Consider the following 21,698-nt stretch of genomic DNA (forward strand, 5'->3'; position numbering starts at 1 on the left):
GGTTCACAAAGAGTACAGCATTATCCAAGTCATGGGGTCATGTCCTTTTGCCTCCTCCAAGTAGGATTGTCAAATCAACATAGTCCAACAATATACCCTAATCAAAATATAGTACACACTCATTTGAGTCAAATTTCTGGAAAGTCTGACATATGAAGCAAAGGCAACACCCTAATATATCATAGAGTAGACTTCATATGCAAGGATACAAAAACAACTAGAACATAACTTTTAAACAAGAATTATTCTTGTTTTTCAGAGAGATAAGAAAGAATAACAATCCATTAGACAAAAACAAGCAGCTAGGAATCAAGATCAAGCTGGCAGAAAAATAAAAGTAAAAATCTGGAAATAGAAACGACAGATCACAAGAAACTTAGCTCAATTGAAATATCCATTGTTATAGACAAATGGACTGGTATAGAAAAATCAGGAGCTGTGCCGATCTTCTGGGTTGCTGCAATGCTAAGTATGTTGAGTTAATAGACTCTGTAGAACTAATACATGAAAGCAATGGCACTAATAAGAAAAGAGCAGCACAAAGATCCCCAGGTGGAATGGAGACATCTGAGCAAATTCAGATGACTGATTACTTCAAATTAATACAATACACTGAGGTTCCTTGAAACTACAATCAAGTACATTTTAACACAACACGTAGAAGCATACGAAGGCTAAACAGAAAGAATGTGCTTACAGAAAAATACACATACAGACACACAAATATATAGACACTGGAAAGTCTATTCTAGTAGTTGAGAATAACACGAGTCATTTTAAATCCCTTTCTGTTACAGCTCTTCTCTATTTACTCCCACACAGCATACCCACACTCTTTGCCTAGTGTAATATCTATAGTCTCCTAACTGATTATAATGTACTAAAAACTAACCTAATTATTATGTTTATAATTCATCTCTTCTCCTCAGGGAAGGAAAATATATTTATTGTTTATTCACTAACGTACGTAGAGAACTTGGAAGTATGACTGGTACACACAAGTCAGTCTCTAAATACATGTCAAACTCATTTACCCTGGCTTTTCCCTCTGAAGGAACACATAACAGTGTTTAACATTGATAATTTAATTCAAAGGAACCACATAGCACAATGAACCTAAGAAAAGGTATTGCACCATTTTTCCCATGTCCTGTGAAGAGCATATTTAACGTCTGTGTTCCTCAAGCTATAGGTCAAAGGATTTAACATGGGAATAACAAGAGTGTAAAATATGGAAGCCAGTTTATTATTGTCAAATGAATGATGGATTTGGACTGCACATGCATAAATATCAAAGTCCTATAGAAGACTGTGACCACTGTCAGGTGGCATCCACAAGTGGAAAAAATCTTGAGCCTAACGTTAGCAGAGTTCATCCTGAGAATGGATACAATGACGAGCAGGTAAGACACAAATACTATCAGAAGTGATATCAAATTACAACTCACTGATATCAGAATAATCATTTCAATTTCACGTGTGTTTGAACACAGCAAACATAACAAGGGAAGACTGTTACAGTAAAAATGATGGATGACATTGTAGCCACGGAAGGATGAATTTAAAAGCTTAATGGTAAATAAAAGAGAAACAGATGTGCTGTAAAAATATGAAATTGCCACCAGCATCAAATATACCCTTTGGGACACGATGACTGTGGACAGCAAAGGGTTACAGATGGCCACTTAGCGGTTGTAGGACATTGCCAACAAAAAAAAGTTCACTAATAATAAATGCAAGAAAGAAAGCCAGCTATGTGGCAAAAATCAGTAGGAGATTATATTTTGATTCACAACAAAATTTACTAACATTTTGGGTCCCACGGTTGTTGAATATCCAAGATCACCAGAAGCCAAGTGTCTGAGAAAGATGTACATGGGTTTTGTAGTCCAGAGTCCAACTTGGTGAGGATGACCATGCCCAAGTTGCCCACCACTGAGATCAGGTGGATGATGAGGAAGAGCCCAAATAATGGAGCCTGCAGCTCAGGGTGCTTTGTGATTCCCGTGCGAATGAATTTGTTCAGCATTATTAGATTGTATTTTTCTTTCCAGGTTGATCAGAAAACCTATTCTGGATAGAGACATGAGCATAGTCAGTAGCTTTCATATAGCATAATCTGGCAATTTTTTAGTATACAAAATTGGTATAGATAAAATAAATCTATATTTACCAATTAGACTCTATTAAAATAATCCAGGCCTTGCAAATAAAACATATATATAGTACTATATATACTATGGTTATATATTTATATACTATTATATATTTGTGTATTTTGTATAAAATAAGTTTTGTATTTTATATAAAATGTACTTTATATTGATATATAAATATATTTATATATTGATATATTTTATATATTAGCTTTATTTTGTATTTTTTATATTTTAAATTTTATATTTCATATAATACATTTTATATTTTTATAAAATACACTTTATATTTTATATGCAACATATATTTTATATTTTTGTATTTATATATTAAATATATTTATATATTATTGTATATATATTAGTTATATATATTTCTAAACAGAGATAGAGATACAATTAGAGATAGAAATTTCTGGTTTTTCCATTAGGGAAACTTTGTCCCTGTAAAAACATTTGATAATATTTGGAGGCATTTTTGTTGTCACACCTGGAGGAGGGGTGTGACATCTAATGGTTAGAGTCCAATGAGGCTGCTAATTATCCTACTGTATTAGGGTAGCCTTCACAACAAAGATTATACAGGCCAAAATGCCAACAGGGCCAAGGTGGCAAACCCTGATACAAATGTAGACAAAGGAAGCAAAAATGAAAAGTGGTAAAAACCTTAGGCATTAGGTTTATAGGTATTTGTTAAACTTTTCTGTTTGTCTTTACATAATCGTAATTGCATAATTACATTTACCAAGTTATAATCACATATGAAAATACATATGTTAATTACATAATGGAATTTTTAAAATCTAAATTCAAATTATGTGTGGAAACATTTGTAAACCCTACTTTAAAACACATTCCTGGCCTGGCCCCGTGGTTTAGCAGTTAAGTGCGTGCACTCCGCTACTGGCGGCCCGGGTTCAGATCCTGTGCACGCCCGAAGCACCGCTTCTCTGGCCATGCTGACGCCGCGTCCCACATACAGCGACTAAAAGGATGTGCAACTATGACATACAACTATCTACTGGGGTTTTGGGGGGAAAAGAAAAGAGGAGGATTGGCAATAGATGTTGGCTCAGAGCTGGTCTTCCTCACGAAAAAAAAACAAAAAATCAAACAAAAAAAAAACATTCCTATGAAAGCCATTATGACTACAGATGGTACATGAACAATTATCACACAAACTGTATTGGGCAGAGGTGTATAAATAAGGAAACTCTAAAAGATCACAGTAGAGATTATTTGTCTGTATATAAGGAAATATACATAGGTAGATATACTCTCTTCAGTATCCATATTTGTGGTAGATACAAAGGAGTACTTTGGGCAGATGTAAGTTTTCTTAATCTCTTTATACAAATCAGCAAAGTCAAATTGTTTCTTTGTAGGATTATTGGGAAGATGTGAGAATTAAATGTCTCGATGTGTTTATGGTACTTGGAAGCATCCTTCAAATACGAAGTACATTAGGTTATTTCCTGTGTTTATTTTTATTGTTTTTAAGTGGAGACAGTGCATTATCTGAAATGGAATATTATTATATATGTACATATAAATTATGTTTTTGTGACTTAACTCTTTGTCAGGGGTATGACGACGAATAGATGGAGTAATGTGTTATCCAGGTAAGTGTCCCCAGAGTGTCCCACCCCCGCATTACCCAACTCCAACTGGACTACTTGACTACAACTGGCACATCGCTGTGCTCTTATCTTGGATAATTTATCTTCTACCTTAATTAAAAAATTGTTAAAAAAATTAAACAAAGCCTAAAACCTAACATATTTCCTCCTCCCCAGGTGCATTTTCATTATAGTTGACGTATACTAAGTTGTTTGTAACACACAAGGTATATTTAGTTGTGGAGGAACTTAGACTAGCATAGGAAACTGAGCAAGTCGAGAGAAAGTGAGATCATCAGAATAGATTTTATATAATGAACTTTCATAAACATTCCCTTTGGATAAAGAGATTCTTTACAGAAAATAAAATATGTTTTAAATCTGCATATTATATAACATCATACTGGCAAGATAAAATACACAAATACATATATGGCCTCCTTGATGTTATTTTAAGTCTATCTGCACATTAAGGCCACAAAGAACTCTCTACATACCATTTAATGCAGACGTAAGTGAGTATAATGAAATAAAGGTGCATATAAATATCTCTAATAAGCCACCAATTAAAAAAATACCAGAGTAATACCAGAGTAAAATGAGGATGGCAGGCTAAGGTAAGAGAAAAAGTGGTTCAAAAAATGTTTCTATGCTTCCTTAAAAAAGTAAATAAACAAATAGAATTGGACCTGGCTACAAGGAAAATAGCAGTGTCAGGAGTCCCTGAGTGAGCTCTAAGGAAACAAATAGAAAAATACATCATTTAAAACATTGAGTTATAAATATGTTTACAGGAAAGCCACACTTTCTCACATAAAACATTGCTTACAAGGTTGTGAGTTTCTAAAGCATATTCTGTCCCCATGTACATACCTTCACGTGTCAGAAATACCAAACTACTCTTAGGAAAAAACGTGCTAGATCAAAGGAAAAAGAAGCAATATTAATCTGGTTTAGGTGCAATGATGAAAAGCTAAAGAAAACAAATCACACTGGTAAGTGCTGATTTCCTGGAAGATGAGGGAGGATAGAAGGGCTATCTCTCACCAGCTTTAGAGTTCTAAGGAAAGTATCAAATTACTTTTTCCTCGTTTACTATCTGTGTTGATTATCAGATTATTATCTTTTAAAGCTATACTCTTTGAGAAAATATTTGCTTACTCTCAGATTCCACCAAAAACCGAACATGTTGTCCATTGCACATCACCATACAACTGGGTACTTAAAAGTCTCCTAATCTCCAAAAATTGCTTTTCACATCTCAATGTAAGGGGAAATCCCTTGTTTCATACAGATATTAGAAAAAATTCACTTTTATATATTGAATTAAATATTTATTAAATATTACAATCTTTTTGAGAAGAGAATAAGAAGAGCCTAGAGTCTCTAAATGATGAGGATTTAAAAGAACATCAAACTAGAAACTGAATACCAGTAGCTTCATAATTCTGCCATATATATATATTTCTTCTATTCCTGACTTTAGCTAGGCTTTATTTACTCTTAGTTTTCACCTCTGTTATTCATATGATTAAGTATTTATATAAACATAAATATTATATAAGCAATACGGTATTGAAATTTAAAATATCCAAAGAGTATTTCTGAAAATATTTGAACAATTTGAAGAAAAAGGGGAGCAGTCCCATTCTGCTCATGAATTATCAGTAGTAGAATGCACACAGAAGTGAATCAGAAATCCTAATATTTTACTGTGTTTCACCATTGAGTAAAAGTATTATCTTGCAAATGTCACTAAAACTAGCTGGATATTGGTAAAATATGACACCACATGGAATATACTGTTTACCTGTAATGCAACCTCTGTCTTGGATCCACCACGTGCTTCACAATGTGGAATACTGAGAACAATTTATGAACTCTTTCACTGTCTCTCCCTGAAGAAAGATCAAGCAATTTTTTGATTTTCCTTTAAGTATTTGAAAACTTAACAGAATGCAAGGTGGGAATGTGTGCCTATTAATAGTCTAAAATAATTTGTATTTACCAGCAAGTGAGTTAGATTTATTTGATTGCTTGTATATTACATTCCTACCTTTTACTTTCAATTAACTTTCTTTTTTTCCCCACTTTGATGGTTAATTTTTTTATGTCCATGTGGTTAGCCTATGGTTCCCAGTTGTTTGGTCAAACATCAGTCTAGATGTTGTTGTGAAGATTTTTTTTTTTATGTTTTAATAGTTTATAACATTGTGAAATTTTTGGTTGTACATTTTTGTTTGTCCATCACCATATATACGTCTCCCTTCACCCCTTGTGCCCACCCCCTACCCCATTGCCCCTGAAGATATTTTTTATATGTGATTAAATTTGAAATCAGTGGATTTTAAGTACAGCTGATTCCCCTCCGCAGTGTGGCTGGGCCTCATCCACTTAGTTGAGGGACTTAAAGAGCAAAGACTGAGATATCCTGGAGAAAAACCAGTTCTTCCTCTAGACTGAAACGTAGTGATTCTGAGTTTCCCACCTTTGTACTCAGCACTTTGGCATCAACTCCTGCAATGCCAGACTGCCCCGAAGTTTTCTGCCTTGTCAGAACTGAAAATCAAATCTCATGAGCCAATTCCTTAACATCTTTCTCTCTCACTCTCTCTGTATGTATATATATAATCTCCTATTGATTCTGTTTCTCTGGATAATGATGAGTAATACAATCATACAGAGATCTGGATTAAAATATTTTACCTATACAACAAGCTTGTCAGTATTCCTCAGTTCTACGAGATGTCCTCAAATGAATGACGCAATTGAGATGTATTTAAACACTGTCCTATTGCATTACTTATAACACTTGCATGAACTAAAAATAATAATATATTGTGTATATAAGGTGTTGTTTTCTTTATTTTGTTGTTTTTTTTTTTCTTTTTGGCCATTGGGAGAGAAATTAGTTATTCTTATTTCTCGTTTCATAGTGAATTATCATTTTCTGTCTGTTTAGGACTTCTTTTCATGATATTTTTCCTTTATTATACTTCAATATTTCTTAATTTTCCACATTGTCTAACACCCCCTCCAGTGCTTCCTGCACACCTTCACACATATCCTCCTGTACTTGATATATGCCCGCATGATCAGTATACTCTGCAAACACGTAATATTTTGTTTACATATATTTTTAGTTATTTTGCTGTAAATTGTATTGTTGAATTTAGTTCACTTTAATTATTTGTGATATACCCCTGTTGTGATTTCTTTTGCTTCTTTCTTGATTACAGTCGATAATATATAACAGATATCATGGGTCTATAATTTATTGGTAGATGTTTTGTTTGTCTGTTACCTCAGCTCTTCACCAGCACTACTACAACATAAAACCCAGTGAAAAGCCTTTAGCTTGCCATGTTAGTATGATGTGAACAAATTCTCTGTGATGTCCGTAACAAATATCTGCTTCTGTGTGTGTGTATGTGTTTATATAGATATAGATACATCTACTCTTACACCTACACATAACCCATACTTACCCACACATATACTAGTGAGATCTCTTGGTAAGAGAAAATACAATAGGTTAATTAATTTTGTGAAATATTTCAGATCAATTGTACCAATACAATCTTCCACCATAAAATACATGAGGTTTCTTGGATCTTCAAATCTATGACAGGTGCCCAAATCATGTCATGTTTCTTCTTAACTGGTATTATTGTAACGTGTGTTTTTGTGTGTGTGTGTGTGTGAGGAAGGTTGGCCCTGAGCGAACACCTGTTGCCATTCTTTCTCTTTTGGCTTGAGGAAGTGTGGTCCTTAGCTAACATTTGTGCCCATCTTCCTCTATTTTGTACGTGGGACACGGCCACAGCATGGCTTGATGAGTGGTGTAGGTCTGTGCCTGAGATCTGAACCTGTGAATCCTGGGCCACCAAAGCAGAGCGCACTGAACTTAACTGCTGCACCACTGGGCTGGCACTGTAACATGTGTGTTTTTATTATTGACTTTTCCATTTGTTTTTGGTTTGAGTCTTGGCATTAGTAATTAAGTAAAACTTCACTAACGTGTCATTGAAAATAAGAAACTACACATAAGTGAAGTATAACATTTGATAAATTTTGACATATGTATCTGAAAAACAATTAAAACTATCATGATAATGAGCTTATCCACACTCTCAAAGTTTGTGTCTATGTAATATTTCCATTCTACTCCTTCTTGCCCCAGACTGTCCTGGGCAGCCTTTGATATACGTTTTTTAAACTTTTTTTTAGAAGTAATTATTGACTTACAAGAAGTTGCAAAAAAAGAGCACAGAGTTCCTGTGTCCCACTTGGTTTCCCCAAGTGGTAACAACTTGCATAAATATAGTACAATATTGCAACCATGAAATTAACATTTGTATAATCCACTGCCTTTGTTCAGATTTCACCAGTTTTGCATGCACTCACTTGCGTGCACTTAGTTTGTGTATATATAGTTCTATGCAATTTTTTCATATGTGTACATTTGTGTAACCACCACAACAATCAACATACAGACCTAGTCCATCACCACAAAGGTCCGTTATGCCTTTCCTTTGTAGCCTGCCCTCTTCCATTATCTTATTCCTATGTCTTTAACCCCTGTCAACCACTAATCCATTTTCCATTGCTATGATTTTCTCTTTTGAAGAATGTTTTATGAAAGAAATACCATTTGCAATCTTTTGCAACAGACTGTTTTCACTCAGCATAATTCTGTTGAGGTCTATATGAGCTTTTGTGTGTATCAGTTGTTTGTTTCTCTATTATTGCTGAGTAGTATTGTTGTCCTAAAAAATAAAACAGCCAATTATTTTACCAGCAAAATGGGTTTATTCAGGAATAGCAGAGGAATTGCAATTCTGGACAAGCAAGCTATAGCAAAAACCATAGGCAAGTTCAACAAAGAAAGGAGAGGAATGTTACTTTACAAAGAAAAGGGAGGAAGTTGGGAAGGATTGTTTGGAACAAAAGTCCACTGGAGGAAAGTGAGCGTTCAAGGTGATGATGTTTTCCCATTAGCTGGGCTTATTGTTGGGCAAGGAGAGCTCCTCTTATTGGGGGTCTGTAATTAACACTTGCCTGTTGTGGACTGTAAATGATATTCAGGGGCAGTGTGTGAGGGCCCCCCTTCTGTCCTCCCAACTCCATTCTAAGTGAGATTTCCTTTATATTTTTTTTCAGTATTCCCTGGTATTGATGATACAGTTTATAAACTATTAACCCATTGAAAGACATCTGAGTTGTTTCCGAATTTCAACTACTGCAAATAATGCTTCTATAAACATTTTTATGATGGTTATTGTCTGAACATAAATTCTTATTTCCCTGGGGTGAGCGTCCAAGAGTGAAGTTGGTAGTTTGCTCTAATTCTGTCGCAGTACAACTTATCCATGTTTACTTTTATAGATTGTGCTTTTGATGTTGTGTCTACAAAGTCCTCACTAGCCCTAGGTCCTGGATATAGATTTTCGACTATGTTCTTGTTTAAATGTTTTATAGTTTTACATTTTATGTTTGTTTTCTATTTTGGATTAGTTTGAACTGCATAAGGTTTAGGTCAACATTGCTTGTTTGTTTGTTTTTCCTATGGACATCCAAATACTCCTATATTTTAAACTGGCTATATTTTAAACTGACTATTCTTCTTTCATTGAATCACCTTTGTACCTTCATGAAGAATTAATCAAACTTTTGTAAAGGTCTCGTTCTGGGTTCTTAATTGTGTTCCATGGATCTATATATCCATCTTTCCACAAATACCACACAGTCTTGATTACTGTAGCTATATAGTGAGTCAAAGCATGGAATGGAGTATTTCTTTCCTCATTATTCCATATTTTAAAATTTGTCTTACCTATGCTAGGTCCTTGGACTTTCACATAAGTTTTAGTATAAACATCTATAACTACAAAATATCTTACTGGGATTTTAATAGAGTTTGCATTGAACCTATAGATTAGCTTGAAAAGAAATGATATCTTTACTATAGTTAATCTTCTAATCTATGAACTTAGCATCTCTATCAACTCATTTAGATCCTCTTTGATTTCTTTAATCAGCATTTTGTATTCTTAGCATACAGATCCTGTACATCTTTTCCTAGTTTCTACGTAAGCATTTTGTTAGAGTGATTTTAAATGTTTATTTTTTATATTTTGGTTTATTGAAATATATATATATTTCTGATTGATATTTGTTTACTGAGCTGGTATCCTGTCACCTTGCTGAACTCACATGTTTGTTCTAGGTTCTTTTGTTTGTGTGTGTGGATTCCTTGAGATTTTCTATTAGACACGATATCATTAACAAATAGAAACAGCTTAATTTCTTTCTTTCTAAGATGTATGACTCGTATGCTTTTTCTTTCACTTTCTGGGACTTCCAGTTTGATCTGCTTAGTGTAACTATAAATTAGTTTGTATTCTTTAATTATTTTGTAAATGTAATTATAAGTTACTCTTTGGTGTTCTTCACTCAAGATAAATATTTCAAAAGTCTTCCATATTTTTTGTATGTACAAATAATTCATCACTTTTTATTGCTGAGTGGTATTCACTTGCTTGGAAATCCCACAATTTCTTTAACTGTTCTCAAACAGATAAATATTTGGGTTGTTTCCGGTTCGGGCTATTACAAATAAAGCTGCTAGGCACCTTTGCATACAAGCATTTATAATAATATGCGCTGTCATTCTCTTAGTTAAATACATGGAAACGGAATGGCTAAATTTTATGTTAGATGCGTGTTTAATTTTTAAGACAGTGATGCTTAAATCAGTTTTTATAATATTTATACCATTTTACTTTTCCATCGGTAATGTATGAAAATTTCATTTTCTCCACATACTCATCAACTAGATATTATAATATACAGTGTTCTCTCATTGAATTTTTTCCCAACTTTGTTGACATATAATTGACATGTTATATTAGGTTTAAGATGTGCAACGTGATGATATATGTATATACTGTAAAATGATTACCGTGGTAAGGTTAGTTAACACTTCCATCACCTCACATAATGATTGATTTGTTGTGGTGAGAACATTTAAGGTCTACTCTCTTAGCATCTTTCAGTAGTACAATACAGTATTGTTAACTACATTCACCATGCATTGAGGTTTCAAACTTAACTTCATTAATGAATAATGATGCTGAGCAACATTTTATGTACTTATTTGCCATCCTCCTATGTTATTTGGTGAAATGATTTTTAAATATTCTGCCCATTCTGGGCGTCTTTTTTTTTTTTTTTTTTAATTATTGAGTTTGAGACTCCTGTATATTGTAGAATCAACCCTTTAGGAGAAACATATTTATATATGATTTCTCAGAATATAACTTCATTTTACACTCTCTTAAGGGTATCTTTCAAAGACCAGAAGATTTAAATTTTGATGTTGTTGAATGTATCAAATTTTTAATTTATCAGTTTTGCTTTTGGTGTTGTATCTAAGAAGTCTTCGCATAACTCAAGGTCGTGAAGATTTTCTAATATGTTTTCTCCTAGAACTTTTAGACACATAGGTATTACATATACATCTATGACCTAGCTTTTATGAATCTTTGAGTGCATTGTGGATCAATGTTCATTATTTTGCATGTGTATATTCAATTATTCCATTTGTTGACAAATCTGTCTTTTCTCCATTGAATTGTCTTTTCACCTTTACTCTTGTGGAAAATTACCTATTTATATATGTGTGGGCCTGTTTCTGGACTATCAATATTATTTCATTGATCTATTAATCAGTTTTTATGCCAAGACCACACTGTCTTGATAACAGTAGCTTTGCAATGGGACTAGAAATTGATTAGTGTTTTCTTAGTGTTTGTAACATACATTTTTCATCCTTTGATTCCATTATTCTAGGTTTTTACATTGCTTTATATATTTTTGTTTCAGTTTCTCAATTTGTACCAAAAAAAAAAATGCCTACTAGGATATTGATTGGAGTTGCACTGATACATTTGAGGAAATTTGTTATCTTAGCAAAATTGACTATTTCACTAAGGAAATATGGTATACCTTTCCTTTATTTAGGTCTTTTTTTAGTTTCTTTCACTCACCAGTGTTTCCTAATTTTCAGAGTACAAGATTCCATATAATTATTTATATTTATCTTTAAGTAGTTTGTTGTTTTGATGTGTAGAGGATCAGAATTTGCCACCCCAAAATGTGTCTCTTTGACTTGATTATTTTTAAGAATAAATGATTCAGGAAGAGGAGGAGGAAGTCAAGATGGCAGCATAGGCAGACTCTGAACTCACTTCCTTCCGCGGACACAGCCAATTTACAACTACTCGTGGAAAAATTACCCGAGACACAACCAAAAACTGGATAAGAGGAACTCCTGCAACAATGGACAATCCTAACTGAGGTAGAAGAGGCAGAAACTCCCTTCTGGAGAGGAAAAATGCCACTTTCACAAGCCACAGCGCCTCACCACCACCCAGGAGCAACCCGCAGGTACACAGCCCTCCCTGGAGGAGTGGGGCTCCGAGACGGGCAGCGGCCCCGCTGTGGGCATTTTGTGGACCCAGCACAATCGAGATTAGAGGCATAATATCTGACTTTGCCTGTTACTAAAACATTGGGGAATACCCCCAGAAATGCTGGTTCACAAAGAAATTAAAACCGGCTCTTAAAGGGCCCACGTGCAAACTCACCCGTTTCACAAAGCAAGCAAAAATCACCAGAAAGAAAGGTGCACAGTGCTTTGGTGAAAAGAGACTCACCTAATAGGCCTTGTGTGCATCTCGGTGACAGGTGAGACCTCTCCAGGAACTGGGACATTGGCGGTGGCCATTGTTGTGACCTGGTGTGGGCGTGCTGACACAGACGCCATTGGAGTTCTCCCTGAGGCCTGCTAGCCCAGGGTCTGCCCCACCCGCTAGAGCACCGATTTAATCCAGCTCAGCCAGGGCAGGCAGCCCACCCTAGAGACTGGCCCCACCCAACAACAAGCCCTCAGGCAACTTGTGGGCCTGTATAGATTGGTGACTGGATTCTCTGCAGCCTGGCAACTGAGTTGGCTTCAGTGGTCCAGGGCACGCACAAGGAACGGATGAGAGTGTGGGGCGGTGGAGTGTGTGGGGCTCCCGCCGTGGAGAGACTGGGTCCACTTCGGGAGGTCAGGACGCGCACACGGGGCAGGACTGTCTTGACTGTGTGTGTGGACCTGTGGGTGGCAGGGCTTGTCAGCTGCAGAAGACTTGTGCTTCTCAAAGACCCACATAGGAGGTTTGCCCCACCTTCCAAAGTCTGGAAAAATTGGGTGTTCCCGTGCCAGAGGCCATCCCCACCTAGCTGCAATCCTCAGAGAGCTGACAAGAGACCTAAAGGCTGGAGGCTTATAGCAATTGTAAGCCCCTGAGACTAACAACCTGCCACGCTGGGGGCCTACTCACTTAAAAGAAATACTGCAACACAAATGTGGTATTAGAACTTGCAGCAAACTGTTCTGGGGCTCCCCACACCTGATAAAGAGACTGAAGGGCCCACAACAACTCCAAGCAGCTGAGCATTACAACAGCTGGCCATGAGCATAACTCGGCCTCTCTGGGTGCCTACAGGGAGAGCAAACAGGCCACAACAGAAGGATACACATAAGGGTCACCCCTGGAATATTGAGAACTGAGGAAAGCACACTGCAGGCCTCCTAAGCCATCACTTACATAAAGTCACCTATCCAAGAGCAGGAGAAGTAGCTGATCTACCTAATACGTAGACACAAGCACAGGGAAAGAGGCAAAATAAGGAGGCAAAGGAATACATTCCAAGGGAACAGGACAAAACCCCAGAAAAGGAACTAAGTGAAACAGAAATGAGCAACCTACCCGACAGAGAGTTCAAACTAAGAGTGTTAAGGATGCTCACTGATCTGGGGAGAAGAATAGATGAACTCAGTGAGAATGTCAACAAAGAAATGGAAGATATAAAAAAGAACCAATCAGAAATGAAGAATACAATACTAGAAATGAAAAATTCACTAGAGGGACTCAAAAGCAGAGTAGAGGATACAGAAGAACGGATCTGTGAGCTGGACGAAAGACGAGAAGAAATTACCCAAGCTGAACAGGTAAAAGAGAAAAGAATTAAAAAGAGTGAGGACAGTCTAAGGGACCTCTGGGACAACATCAAGGGCACCAACATCCGTGTTATAGGTGTCCCGGAAGGAGAAGAGTGAGGCAAAGGGGCAGAGAATCTATTTCAAGAAATAATAGATGAAAAGTTACCTAACCTAAGGAAGGAAACAGACATCCAGGTACAGGAATCACAGAGAGCCCCAAACAAGATAAACCCAAAGAGGCCCACAACAGGACACATCATAATCAAAATGTCCAGAATTAAATATAAAGAGAGAATCCTAAAAACCACAAGAGAAAGTCAAGTTACATACAAAGGAAACCCCATAAGGCTATCAGCTGACTTCTCAGCAGAAACCTTACAAACTAGAAGAGAGTGGCACGATGTATTTGAAGTTCAAAAGGAAAAACCTTACAGCCAAGAATACTCTACCCAGCAAGGTTATCATTCAAAATGGAAGGAGAGATCAAAAATTTCCCAGACAAGCAAAAATTAAAGGAGTTTGTCACCAAGAAACCAGTGCTACAAGAAATGTTAAAGCGATTGATTTAAGGGGAAAAGAGAAGAACACAAATAGGAAAAATTATCTATTTCCATGATAAGAACTTAATGGATACAAATGCACAAAAAAGAGTTTAGATATGATATCAAAAACATAAAAGGAGGGACGAGGGGCGTTAAAGAGTAGAACTTTCAGACAGAGGTCAAACTAAAGAGACCATCAATTCTGTATAGAAGAAGAAAGGAACAGAGAAGGACTACTAAAACACTGAGAAAAAAAAGTTAAAAAATGGCAGTAAGTAAATACTTATCAATAGCTACTTTAAACGTCAATGGACTAAATGCTCCAATTAAAAGGCATAGGGTGGCTGATTGGATAAAAAAACAAGACCCATATATATGATGCATACAAGAGACACACTTCAGACCTAAAGACACTCACAAATTGAATGTGAAGGGATGGAAAACGATACTCCACGCAAATGGCAATGAAAAGCAAGCTGGGGTAGCAGTGCTCATATCAGACAAAATAGACTTTAAAACAAAAACTGTAAAAAGAGACAAAGAAGGGCATTACATAATGATCAAAGGAACAATCCAACAAGAGGATATAACGCTTGTAAATATCTACGCACCCAATGTAGGTGCACCTAAATATATAAAGCAATTATTAACAGACATAAAAAGAGAAATAGACAGTAACACAATAATAGTAGGGGACTTTAACACTCCACTTACACCAACGGATAGATCATCCAAACAGAAGATCAATAAGGAAACATTGGCCTTAAATGATACACTAGAACAGATGGACCTAGTAGATATATGCAGAGCATTCCATCCAAAAACCGAAGAATACACGTTCTTTTCAAATGCACGTGGAACATTCTCCAGGATTGATCACATATTCGGCCACAAAACAAGTCTCCATAAATTTAAGAAGATTGAAATAATACCAAGCATCTTTTCTGACCACAGTGGTATGAAACTAGAAATCAACGATAGGAAGTAAATCAGAAAAGCCACAAATACGTGGAGATTAAACAAAATGCTACTGAACAATGACTGGGTCAATGAAGAAATCAAAAAATACCTAGAGACAAATGAAAATGAAAATACAGTATGCCAGAATTTATGGGATACAGCAAAAGCGGTTCTAAGAGGGAAGTTTATAGCAATACAGGACTATCTCAACAAACAAGAAAAATCTCAAATAAACAATCTAACAATGCAACTAAAGGAACTGGAAAAAGAAGAACAAACAAAGCCCAAAATCAGTAGAAGAAGGGAAATAATAAAAATCAGAGCAGAAATAAATGAAATAGAGACCAAAAAAACAATAGAAAAAATTAATAAAACCAAGAGCTGGTTCTTTGAAAAGGTCAACAAAATTGACAAACCTTTAGCTAGACTCACCAAGAAAAAAAGAGAGAAGGCACAAATAAGTAAAATCAGAAATGAAAGAGGAGAAATTACAATGGACACCTCTGAAATACGAAAGATTATAAGAGAATACTATGAAAAGCTATATGCCAACCAGTTCGACAATCTGGAAGAAACGGATAAATTCTTAGAATCATACAACCTTCCAAAACTGGATCAAGAAGAAGTAGAGAATTTGAATAGACCAATCACCAGTAAGGAGATGGAAACAGTAATCAAAAACCTCCCCAAAAATAAAAGTCCAAGACCAGATGGCTTCCCTGGTGAATTCTACCGAACATTCAAAGAAGACTTAAGACCTATGCTTCTCAAACTCTTACAAAAAATTGTAAGAGGGAGCGGGGGAAGCTCCCTAACTCATTCTACGAAGCCGACATTACCCTGATACCAAAACCAGACAAGGACAACATAAAAAAAGAAAATTACAGGCCAATATCACTGATGAACATCGATGTCAAAATCCTCAACAAAATTCTAGCAAATCGCATACAACAATACGTTAAAAAGATTATACACCATGATCAAGTGGGATTTATTCCAGGTATGCAGGGATGGCTTAACATTCGCAAATCAATCAACATGATACACCACATTAATAAAATGAAGAATAAATCACATGATCATCTCAATAGATGCAGAGAAAGCATTTGACAAGATACAGCATACATTTATGATAAAAACTCTGAATAAAATGGGTATAGAAGGAAAGTACCTCAACATAATAAAGACCATATATGAGAAACCCACAGCTAACATCATCCTCAATGGTGAAAAACTGAAAGCTATCCCTCTAAGAACAGGAACCAGACAAGGATGCCCACTGTCACCACTCTTATTTAACATAGTACTGGAAGTCCTAGCCAGAGCAATCAGGCAAGAGAAAGAAATAAAAGGGATCCAAATTGGACAGGAAGAAGTGAAACTGTTACTATTTGCAGATGACATGATTTTATATATAGAAAACCCTAAAGAATCCACCAGAAAACTTTAAGAAGTAATAAACGAATATGGTAAAGTTGCAGGATACAAAATCAACATACAAAAATCAGTTGCATTTCTATACACTAACAACGAAGTAGCAGAAAGAGAAATTAAGAATACCATCCCATTTACAATTGCAACAAAAAGAATAAAATACCTAGGAATAAACTTAACGAAAAAGGTGAAAGAGCTGTACACCGAAAACTATAAAACATTGCTGAAAGAAATTGAAGACGACACAAGGAAATGGAAAGATATTCCGTGCTCTTGGATTGGAAGAATTAACATAGTTAAGATGTCCGTACTTCCTAAAGCCATCTATAGATTCAATGCAATCCCTATCAAAGTTCCAACACCTTTTTTAACTGAAACAGAACAAAGAATCCTAAAATTTATATGGAACAACAAAAGACCCCGAATAGCTAAAGGAATCCTGAGAAAAAAGAACAAAGCTGGAGGTATCACACTCCCTGATTTCAAAATATACTACAAAGCTATAGTCACCAAAACAGCATGGTACTGGCACAAAAACAGACACACAGATCAATGGTATAGAATCGAAAGACCAGAAATAAACCCACACATCTATGGACAGCTAATCTTTGACAAAGGAGTCAAGAACATACAATGGAGAAAAGAAAGTCTCTTCAACAAATGGTGTTGGGAAAACTGGATAGCCACATGCAAAAAAGTGAAAGTAGACCCTTACCTTACACCATACACAAAAATTAACTGCAAATGGATTAAAGACTTGAATGTAAGACCTGAAACTATGAAACTTGTAGAACAAAACATAGGCAGTATGCTCTTCCACATCGGACTTAGCAACATCTTTTCAAGCACCATGTCTGACTGGGCAAGAGAAACAATAGAAAAAATAAACAAATGGGACTACATCAAACTAAAAAGCTTCTGCACAGCAAAGGAAACCATCAACAAAATGAAAAGACAACCTAACAATTGGGAGAACATATTTGCAAACCATATGTCTTATAAGGGGTTAATCTCCAAAATATATAAAGAACTCATGCATCTCAACAACAAAAAAACTAACAACCCAATTCAAAAATGGGCAAAAGACCTGAACAGACATTTCTCCAAAGAAGATATACAGATGGCCAACAGACATATGAAAAGATGTTCAAAATCATTAACTATCAGGGAAATGCAAATCAAAACTACAATGAGATATCACCTCATGCCCGTCAGAATGGCTATAATTAACAAGACAGGAAACAACATGTGTTGGAGAGGATGTGGAGAGAATGGAACTCTCATACACTGCTGGTGGGAGTGCAAAGTGGTGCAGCCACTATGGAAAACAGTATGGAGATTCCTCAAAAAATCAAGGATAGAACTACCATATGATCCGGCTATTCCTCTGCTGGGTATTTATCCAAAGAACTTGAAAACACCAATGCGTAAAGATACATGCACCCCTGTGTTCATTGCAGCATTATTCACAATAGCCAAGACTTGGAAGCAACCTAAGTCCCCATCAAGTGACGAATGGATAAAGAAGATGTGATATATATACACGATGGAATACTACTCAGCCATAAGAAACAATGAAATCCAGCCATTTGTGACAACACGGATGGACATTGAGGGTATTATGCAAAGTGAAATAAGTCAGAGGGAGAAGGTCAAATACCGTATGATTTCGTTCATTAAGTAGTAGATAATAACAACAATAAACAAACACATAGGGACAGAGATTGGATTGGTGGTTACCAGAGGGGAAAGGAGGAGGGAGGAGGGCGAAAGGGATAATTCGGCACATGTGTGTGTTGAAGGGTTGTAATTAGTATTTGGGTGGTGAACATGATGTAATCTATGCAGAAATAGAAGTATAATGATGAACACCTGAAATTTGTACAATGTTATAAACCAATGTTACTGCAATAAACAAAAAATTTAAAAAAAGTAAAAAATAAAGTAAATACTGAACTGTTAAAAAAAATGACTCAGGAAGAAAATTTGACCTTCCCCCTCAATGTCTAAACACTTTAAGAAAGAAAGCTTGACTCAGGAAGCAGCTAATATCATAGATAAGTATAGTATAAAATAAATTAGTTGTAGTAGACAGGGAGGAACCTAGCAAGGCCCATTTGACCAAAGTCCTCTCTACATCTCTTTGTCTTCACAAGGCATAACAAATGTTTGTTTACCAAACATGTGCTTTTCCATCTCCATGTGAATTGCCTTCCTCCCTTTTGAATTCCAAAACCATGACCCCCAACATCTTCCTTTTTCTTTAGCTGAAGATGGTATTTAAGCTGGTAGCTTTGGTTGTTTTAGTAAATTACTCAATTTTCCTGGCACTCTCCTATATATACGTGTTATTTAATTTGCTTGATTTTTCTCCTGTTATTTTGTCTTATGTCAATTTACTTCTTAGACCAGCCAGAAGAACCTAGAGAGTAGAGCAATATTTCTTCTCCCCTTACAGATGCTTTTGTAAAACAGGTATTTCAAAATTTCATTTCTAATTTTTCATTTCATTTATATGTGGAAACAAATAATTTTTTATATTGATCTTTCATCCTGAAAGTGTGTTACATTTACTTTTATTCTGGCAATTATTTACAAATTCTTTAGATTTTCTATATGTACAATCATGTCATCTACTAAGAAAAAAAGTTTCACTTTTGCCTTTCAAAAATGGAGGATCTCTATTATATATTTCCCTTCCCCAATAGTGTTGGACACAGCCTCCAGCACATTGTTTAGAGTTGGAAAGACCAATTGTACTTTCCCTGTCCTGATCTTAGTGGAACTGTAATCTTTTACCGTATTGTATGTTAGCTATAGATTTTTCACCAATACCCTATATCAGTTTTAGGAAGCAAATTTTAGTTCCAATTTGGTCAAAGATTTTGTTCCTAGAAGATTTTGGAATTTTTAATATGTTTTTGCATCTATTGAGATGTCACATAACTTTCATTTGTTACTTTCTTAATTTGATGAATGACATGAATTGAATTTGAATGTTAAACCAACCATACATTCCTGGGGTAAACCAATCATTGTCTGTTATTGTTTTTACATATTGCTAGATTCAATTTGCTAAAATTTTCTTTAGAACTTTTGAATATATGTTCATGACTGATGTTGCTATTTTAATTTCTGTTCTTACAATGTCTTGGTCTGCTTTTGATATCAGGGGAAAGCTCTTGTCACAAAGAAAGTTTAGATATATACCTTGACTTCAGTTTTTTAGAAGAAAATGTATAGAATTTGTTATTTCATTTTTCCTAAACCATCAGTAGAGTCCACCAGTCAAGACACTTGGACTTGATTTTGAATTAGCGAGGGCTATTTCTCATATGTATTTCCATTTTGAGACACTTTTAATCCTAGATTTTTTATACTGTGTTTCTTAGTGTCCATATATATGAAAATACATATAATACACCCCTTCTTATCATCCTCACCTAAAGCACAATTTTTTTTCACAGATAGTCTAAGTGGTAATAAAGTTTCTTTTGTATTTTTCTTGTTCTAATTTTCATTGATATTTTTAAATTGAATTCTATTATACATTAAATTTTATTGATCTTCAAATAATACTACTAAAAATTTCAGTTATATATCAATATCTGATAATTTGAATTTTTCTATTCTATGGCAAAATAGAAAACTTCCTGAAAGAACTTGTATGTCTACTTAATAGAGACTAACTTCTAAATGAATGATATATTACCAAAAGTTGTAAATCTCAATACATTTTGTTCTCTTTTTGATTTATTATTTTAGGGGCTATCGAAATGCACACCAAGATTTATTTTAAAAGTAAAATAATAGGTTATATTTAGTCAGAGGTAATTTTTTTCAAATTCAGATATTGGATACTTATAACTTCTATTATACAAGTCATAATTATTCACTTAACATATTAGGGGACTATATAAGCAAATAACAGTAATTTAAACACTTTAATAATCTCAACAGCCACCAATAACTAATATTAGCATTTCGCTGTATCTCTGCCAACAAATATTTTCTAAGAAACAAAAATAATTTCTTTTTTTATATATACGTAGCTCATATACTTAAGTAGGTAATTTTTTCAACAATTGAAAAAATCTACTTTATAAATATTTTAGTAACATTTATCTTCACATGAATATATTTTATGATTCTTCTTTATTCCAATAAATTTTTAAATCAAATTTGGTTGACAACATAGAAAATTTTATTCTTTGGTGGTAGACAAAGAAAACAGTCCAGTTCCGCTATGATGTAAATAATGTCCCATGAGGCTTAAAAACACTAAAAATAAACAAAAAAAACATGGAGGAATGTAGAGAAGATCCAGAGGAAGTTTTTCCAGAATACATAACAAGTATATAAATTGCTATATATCATACTACACATTCACTAGAAAAATAGCAAAGGCCAAATCATCGGATTATCTCCTTTTCCTTTCCAAAACAAGTTATCAAATCAACGCTGTCAAACAGTCAATCAGAATCAATTTTTTGTGTAAACTCAAAAAATTTGTGTACTTTGTGTAATCACAAAAAAATTTTGTAGTTTGTGTAACCACAAAATCACACACAAATGCACAAACACACACATGTACACTGGGAAGTTTATTTTAAAGATTGTGAATAACACGAGTCGTTTTAACTCCGCTTCTGTACCTACTATTTTTCCTCACTCACACACAGGAAACCCACTCTCCTTACCTGCTCTTATGTGTCTTAACCCATTCTACTGTACTATAAAATTTACTTAATTATTATGATTATATTTCATCTCTACCTGAACGAATACAAAGATTTTTACTGTTCTTCTCACTAATGTATTTAGAGCACTTATTAGTGTGACTGGCACATAGAAGACATTTTCTAAATATATGATGACTTATTTGTGTTTGCTTTTCTTTCTTAATTTATAGGAATCAAATTGACAGTGAACC

The 21,698-nt window shown here is 34.9% G+C and overlaps 1 pseudogene; it reads right to left on the reverse strand.

The window, feature by feature from the left end:
* Positions 1 to 1,116: 1,116 nt before the first annotated feature.
* On the reverse strand, positions 1,117 to 4,972 carry LOC106800063 (olfactory receptor 8K3-like; annotated as a pseudogene).
* Between the last annotated feature and the right edge of the window lie 16,726 nt (positions 4,973 to 21,698).

This window comes from Ceratotherium simum, chromosome 34 (assembly GCF_057802395.1).
Source record: "Ceratotherium simum simum isolate JZ-2026a chromosome 34, ASM5780239v1, whole genome shotgun sequence".
Classification (NCBI taxonomy): Eukaryota; Metazoa; Chordata; class Mammalia; order Perissodactyla; family Rhinocerotidae; genus Ceratotherium; species Ceratotherium simum.